Below are 7,658 nucleotides of genomic sequence, written 5' to 3'. Positions count from 1 at the left end.
AAATGATGACCACTGGTGTTTGCAGCATTCTGGACCCCCTAGACTGAGATACATGTGATGCAGATTGTAGTTCTGAGTTGGCCCCTCATTGATGTGTGACTGTGGGAAAATAACTTAACAATGACAACAACAACAACAACTTCTTCTTCTTCTTCTTCTTCCTCTTCTTCTTCTTCCTCTTCTTCTTCTTCCTCTTCTTCTTCTTCCTCTTCTTCTTCTTCTGCAAAAACCCCACTTTATTTCAACCTTTATCCAAAACTATAAAAAGTGTTAAAAATGTGTAGTTCTAGGTTTCAGACACCAACATCCCAGTCCTCATGTACAGGTGGGGCAAAAGGGTCAACAAGGAAGATCAGAGTCCCTCCCACCCTAGAGAAAGGGATGCCCAGAATTCCAGCACCTGGAGAGCAGGAACCTCCTCTGAGACCTTCCTCCCACCCCAGACTCTCTTCTTCAATGAAGAGGAAATATTTAGAATTCTTGAAAACTGTCCGGGAACATGGTGCAGCTAACGGAGAGGAGCACAGAGGGGTCGTCACCCAGGCTCTCACCCACTTCTCCTTCCTCTCCCAGAGCCTGCAAGCCCCCCTCAAGGAGGACTAGGGCTGCCCCCCTTCTTTTTGGTAGGATGGATGGAACACAACTCCACTTCTTCCTCTTCATCTCCTCTTCCTCAGAAACATCATTGTTTATGGTAATAATCTGGTGGTGCCCAGTGATCTGAACAGAGCCAGAGCCCAACTTCAGGTGGAAGGTCACAGGTGGCTGGAACTGGGTCATTGAGGCTGAGCATGGGCTGGCAGGACAACTTGAGTTTGACCAAGGGGACCGCAATCTCTTGGTGGTCGTGGTTCTGGGCCAAAATTTCTACCATGTTACACTTGTCCTTGGTCCCCTCGGTGAGGCAGAACATGGTCAACACCAGCACATGCTCAGCTTCATCCTCTTCCTCTATCACGAAGGTGAAGGAGTGGGTGTGGCCAGAGAGCACACAGTCAAATAAAAAGCTGCCCATGGTGACTGGGTCTGGCCCTGCAGGGCCTGGACAGCCCCCGGGTGCCTGGCTCTCCTAGCTCAGGAGCGCTAGGGTGGTGGTTGTGCTGGCTGCCATACTCTAACTCAACTTTTTGAGAACTCCAGTTTTTCCCATCTCTTTCTTGTCTAAAATTCAGAGTCTACATTTCTGGAGGGCTGTTGTGTAGGGTTATATAGGTTAGATGTCCATTCTTGGGCAAGTACAGGTTGAAATAAGCCTTTGTTCCCCTTGCCAAGAGATTCTCTGCCCAGAGGGGATGGTTTTTGGAAATAAGCACACAGTGCTGTGTGCCAGCTATGGCCCTCATTATGGGCCTGGGCAAATATCCTCCCTAGAGTGGGGCAGAGATGAAGAACAGAGGAAGCGTTTTTGAGGGACTTAGGGCTGAAAGCCAAGTGATGTGACTTTGCCTACAGGTTGATCAAGAGTGACCAGAAGACAAGAGAAGCCTGAGGGAGACAATATGAACAGTTTAGGAGAATGGAGAAGAGGCTGAATGTCTAGGTTGGGGAGGAACCCAGGGAGGGGTCTGCAGAAGTCAAGGGGAGTATCTCTCCTTGAATAGCAGGGTGACTGGAGTTCAGCTTAGCCTTAATTCAATTCAACAGTAAGGCATGGAGAAACCAGAGATGGAGGCCCTCACATCCCATTGACCTACAGAGGTTGACAGATGCTATGCTGTGACTAGGGTGCATAGAGGGGGGTGGTTATAGAGAACTGGAGCAGCGGGGAGAAGGTAGAAATAAGAGTAGAACATGAGAATGACATAGACTCAATTACTATGCTTTTAGGTAACAGATAGCTGTGATTTATGTACTAGCTGAATAGAGACTGTACTTCAGGGTCTACACCCTGAATTAAAGTAGTTTGTGCCTACTGTGTATGACTGACCGGCCTCCCATTGTGTTTGAAGTCATCCTAAAGTGAAAAAATGCTGAAGAAAAGTGACAGGAAACGTGGAAGGTCCAAGGTGGTGTTAAAAATAAGAAAGATTTTACAGTAAGCTGTTAAAAATAAAAAAGAATTCTACTCAGAATCCCCTAGGCATGGATTGTTTGAGGGGGTGAGATGGATTACAATCTGGAAACAACGGCAGGAAATGTGAATAAGTTTTTTAAAAAGGCTATGAAGAATGACGCTGGGAAGAGATGGGAAAATTCTAGAGTTATTTAATTGTCATCAAAAGGAGTAAAAGAAGCTTCCTGGTGTTCAAAGGGAAGGTTGGGGCAAAATGAAAAAAATAAAGAGACTTCTTCCTGAAATACATTCAGAACTATCAGATCTGGGAAATGTGGTAGAGATTCTATTTGAAGAATCTACAGGAGTGAATCAGTAGCTTGGGGTAAAACCACTGTGAAGATCGTACTTCAGGCCTGGAACTGGGGTGGGGCAGAGCCTGGGCTGCCCTGGGAGCTCATCCACAGGGGTCTGCTTTAATCAGATGGGGGCTGAGGAGTAGCCTGCAGCAGTAGGTGGTATTCCAATAGACTTCCTTGCCAAGCTGGGCCAAGCATGATGTGGGAGTTGGTGAAAATCCTTACTACAGCCATCATTTTAGACCTTGTAGTATGGATTTTCCTAAAATGTGTGAAAGGGGTTTTGGTGGGAGCTGTGTGAGCTGAGAGCCTACAGATGAATGAGGCTTAAAATATCAGAGAAGAATGCAGACCTGGGCAGCAATTCTGCTTTCTTACCTGGTTTGGAAACTGAGGAAGACAAAGGAGCAAGTATGAGGAGTGAAAATAGTTCCTTGTTGGATGACCTAGATGTTGAGTGCCAGCCCTTCTTCAGGCAGCTGACCTCACTCACAAAATGGGTTCCTTCGTCTTTAAGGGTCTTCTTTGTTCTGAGACTGAGATAAACCTCAAGCCCCTCTATTCAATACCCTCAGCTCAGGCTTCATGAAATGTCAGAGGCTTATTCCTATTAGTATAATCATAGCTGGGCTGCCCCAATAACCCTATGGGGAAAATCAGTCTCCAACATCAGGGCCTGAGGCACCAGCCCTGCACCTCAGTCCCACACGCCACACAATTTCTTGTTGTGGGAACCACTGTCTCAGAACACCCAGTCCTTGTGCATGGTACCGAGAATCCTGACACATCCCTGTTAGACTGGCATCGTTTTCTTATTGAACAAATGAGAAATACAGAATTCAGCAAACATAAGTGCCCTGCCCAAGGCCACACAGTCAGGAGTCAAATCAGACTGTGTATTTCCTACTTATTATTAAATTCATCTTCTCCTTATTAAATCCATCTCTAAACTCATTTCTGGAGTTACCTTCATTTTCTCAAGATCCCAAATTGTTATTTCACCAGACAGGATTCCATTCTTTGTCACTAACTCTCATACTTTCATGGAAATACTGGTTACTGGAACAGATGCACTCACAGAAACTCACCCTTGGTAAATATTGTCAAATTAATATCTGTAAACCAGAAAAGAAAATCAAGCAAAATTATATTATTTTGTTCTTTAAATCTTTCATAAAACCAAGTCTCCAATGAGTCAGAAAATCTCTCTATGAAAATTATTAAGTTAAAAATAAACTTTAAAAATTGACTGACAATCAACAAGAATAATAGAAAATTTAAGACCTTCAGACTACAGCAGTAATTATATTATTGATCTAAAGGATTAAGGCAAAGAGAAGGAACTTGGGGATAGAATATGACTAATGATTGCTGCCCTTTGGCTGCGAACTTTGAGGTATGACAGGTGCTTAAGTTTTAAGGACCTTAAGAAGAAACCACCCTCTCCCAACCCCCACATCCACCATAAAGAAGTATGTCCAACAGACTATTCCTAAAAGCAGTATTACTAGCAACATCTAACAATATGCTAAAATTAAAAAATGCTTTGTAAATTGTGAAGAGCTTTACAAAAGCAAGTGCTGCCTTTATCCTGGAGGTCAGAATTTGGGTCTTAAGCTTTATGTTTTTGTATCCTCAGAGTGCCTGGATTCAGTAAGCATTTGTTGAATGAATTAATCAAATATTCTACAAAAACACTCTTCTGAGTGTTGTTAGCTCTGAAACACCAGGTCTTAGTTATGTTCTTGGGATTCCCATGTCTTCCTTCTAGAAGCAGAAGTGAAACAAGGCTTTTCTCTGCTCCAGGAGCACCATGAGGATGCTCTGCCTCATGAAGCTCTTGGGTCTTAACCTTTATATTTTTGAAGCAAAGAGTTCTTGCCCCCATTGTTTTGGCCTTTTATGAAGAACTTTCAAAGAAGGTGTGGCTCCCACCAAGACTCTTGTCCTCTTGGGCTGGCAAGAATGTGCTTAGTGAGAGACTATCCAGCCCTCCAAAGAGTGCTGGAGAGAAGAACTGACAAATAGCTGATTGGTTTTCCCTCAAAGAGTCTGCGTGATGGAGTATTGCACTTGAACTCTGGGATAACTCAGGCCAAATTGCCAGTTTTATTTTTAGTGGTACTTGAACACGTCTTATCTGGGTCACCAAAACTAGTTGGGGAAGATGGTCCCACAACCTACCCAACTCCCAAAGAGTTTGAGCTGTTTGGCCAAAGATTTGGGAACTTCAAGAGATTACTTCATCAACTATCAAAATAATCTAGTCAAAATAATTCTTCAAAGTCACCTAAAATTCATTCTGGAGTAGGTAAGGTTATAAATACAGGAAGTAAATAAAATAAAGAATTATTTTTTGGTGATGGCAGACCATGGGAAAGTGAAAATTTTCTACAAGATTGCTTTTGCTACAAGATTTCGTACTGCTCTGTTGCCTGATTTTGTTTACATTGTCCCCTCAATAGCTAGAATTCTGCCTTCCTTTCCCCCTTTTCTGCCCCTCCCTTGAAATGGGGAGGGAGACAACAAGCACAAAGGAACAAAGCCAACCACTACAAAACATTAATGGAATATTCACTCCAAATGAGATTTTTAAAGAGGCACTTTAAATGCAGCAAAGATCTAAGCACCAATATCAATGTTCCTGTAAGCAGAAAATAAAATCTACAAATAAAGTTTTAGTGGAAGATGTATCATTTTATTTCATTAATATTCATATTCTGAACTCATATGTACAATTGCAGAGAACTGCGGGCGACAATTTTGCTGTTAGAAACCAAACAACAGCCCTAGACCAACCTAATAATCATTCAAAGCATCGTCCACCTAGGCACAGGTGTTTTCCAATTGCCGCCTGTGCTGACGTTTAGTGGGCTAGAGTTCCAAGCACCATCATCATTTGTGCTCTGACTTTGCATCCCACATGCCACTGGAACATAATGGGGCAATTTGTCCTGTTTCTGTGTTGAAGGGGACAGGGCTGAGATCCTCCTAGCAATAGACCTGTCTTCCAACTTGCCATATTTTTGGTCAAAATGACATTTCTCCCAACATCCCCTAACTGTTCAAGGGTAGGTTAATGCAAGAAAGGTGCTGGGGCAGGTTAATGCAAGAAAGGTGCCAGTGAGTCTCCTCTTGGTCTACTCTACTGTTTGATTTGGTTTCTGACTCACAGCCCGAGCTCTGGTGAAGCCCTTAAACTTGGACACACAGGATGTGGGTCCCCTCCTCACTGTCTTTGCTTAGGGTTTGAAACAGAGCAATAAAACCATGAACTTTGGTCTGCCTGCCCCAACCAGGACCGCTGGGCACAGCCCTCCATCAGAGGCACTGCGGCCCTCACCACTGGTGGGAGAGTTCTGTGAGTCTGGGCTTAACAGATGCCCCGTGGTGATGCAGAGGCCAGAGATGAGGCTTGGGGCCACAGCCCAGCCCCAAATGGCAGAACTCCCTGGAGATACAGGAACTGGTCAAGTGGCAGCCAAGTGGCAGACATTCCTGGTGTTTCTGCCTCCGCCTTTGCCATCCCCTGGGGCTCACCACATGCTCTGTTAGGTCTGCCATTTGTTTGCCCTGCTTTGTTAACACATCCTGTCTACCTTCCTCGCAGCTCTTGCCTTGCTCTGTCTTCTGCCACAACAGGGGTGAGAATTTAAAGGCAGGCACTGGTTGGTGGGGATACACTGTGACTTTTGGGGTGTGATATTAACTCCCCACCATGGTGCAGGGAAGCTCCCATGGCTTGGAGCCATGGCTGAGGAGGGTCCTCTGAAATCCCACATTGTCTTTTCTCCATGGGCAGGGACAGGGCATTGAGAAAGCACAAGTGATTGTGTTCTCCACCAGGACCGGTCATTGACTTTTTTTTTCCAGTATAGATTCTATTTCTTCTCTAGTCATCAAAGATGACTTTTTTGTAGGACTAGATACATGATTTACACTTTAATTTATTCTTTCATTCATTGAATATTCATCACAAACACATTCTGCCTGGGGCCTTGGGGTGGAGGTGCTGGGAACAAGTCCGGGCAGAGTCGAAGAGACAAGCCATGGCTCACACAGTGCCTGGGTTTGAGCAAGCCTCACAGAATTACTCTTAAATAGAATCAAACTACTCTTACACAAGGAAATGGAAGGCCACGTTAATGCTATAAACTAAGTATGGAAGGCTCAGAAAACTTTCCTATGCTGCAGTGTTTGGGAAGGTATCACAGTAGAGGCAGGACTGGGTGGCCTTGAAGGATGGGTGGGCACTGTAGCCAGACAGGGGAGGTGGACACTAGGCAGTGAGTTGGCTGGAGCAGAAGGAGGAAGATGGGAAAGTTCTGGCATATTTGCGACGTGAACAATGTTTTGTTTGGCTTAAGCCTGGGGTTTCTGAAGGGGAATAGTGACTGAAAAGTCTGGAAAGATTGGCCAAGGCAAGTCTGTGGAAACCTTAGAAAGGGTTCTGATTTTACTTGGTCAGATATGGTACAACTGGAGGCAATTCTTTAACAGACAGATGAGTGAATGAGACAACAAATTGTGCTTCAGAAAGCGGAACCTCACCTTCTAGACCAGGAAAACCATCAACATGCCAACTTGGGAGGAAAAGGGTGATGGCAGTGTGAACAGAAATGAAAAAATGAGATGCCTAGAGGGAGATCGCAATATCTGGCAACTTGATAGGGACTCTTTTGTGTGTGTGCATGTGTGTGTGGGGGGGGGAGTAGGGAGAATAGATATCAAAGATAACTGAGGTATCAGTAAGCCATTTAGTGTTCCTGTATGTGGATTCCTGTGAACTGAAAAGCACTTCAGTTCACAGCTTATTAGTGCTTATCAGGTATCTTGTATAAGAATAAAAATATAGGAACAAAAGGTGAACAAAATATAGTGTTTGCTCCAAATGTAAGAGGGATTTAGAGGAGAGCCTAGGTTGGCCCACACCATGCCCTTTGGAGAGAAATATCAGAGATGATTAGATATTTTATTTAATATCCTCCCTGAAGTATGGATGAGGGAAAAGGGGTCCAGGTTCACATATTCCCTGTGCATACCCTAGATAGCTTAATGATTTTGTTTGGTTTTGTTTCATATAGTAGCTATTTCGCTTGACCCTATTGTGGGCTGTGAGTAAGATACATCCCTGATCTGCCCCCAGCCTTATCCCTAGAAGACCTCCCAATGTTTGAGGATGATCAGAGAAGCATACACACACATTTACACACACAAACCCCACAGGAGCCAAGTGAGGAAGGTGACACAAAGCAAAGTGGTATGTATCTCCGTGAGAGAAAGGGGCTGAGGAATGTCTTTGGGGA

General features: G+C 44.3%; 1 pseudogene; it reads right to left on the bottom strand.

Annotated features, from left to right (window-relative positions):
- Nucleotides 1-589: 589 nt before the first annotated feature.
- LOC103264506 lies at nt 590-6,208 on the bottom strand (annotated as a pseudogene).
- Between the last annotated feature and the right edge of the window lie 1,450 nt (nt 6,209-7,658).

This window comes from Carlito syrichta, unplaced genomic scaffold (assembly GCF_000164805.1).
Source record: "Carlito syrichta isolate Samal-C Ts95f unplaced genomic scaffold, Tarsius_syrichta-2.0.1 Scaffold305660, whole genome shotgun sequence".
Taxonomy (NCBI): Eukaryota; Metazoa; Chordata; class Mammalia; order Primates; family Tarsiidae; genus Carlito; species Carlito syrichta.
This window is presented reverse-complemented; position numbering and strand designations above follow the sequence as displayed.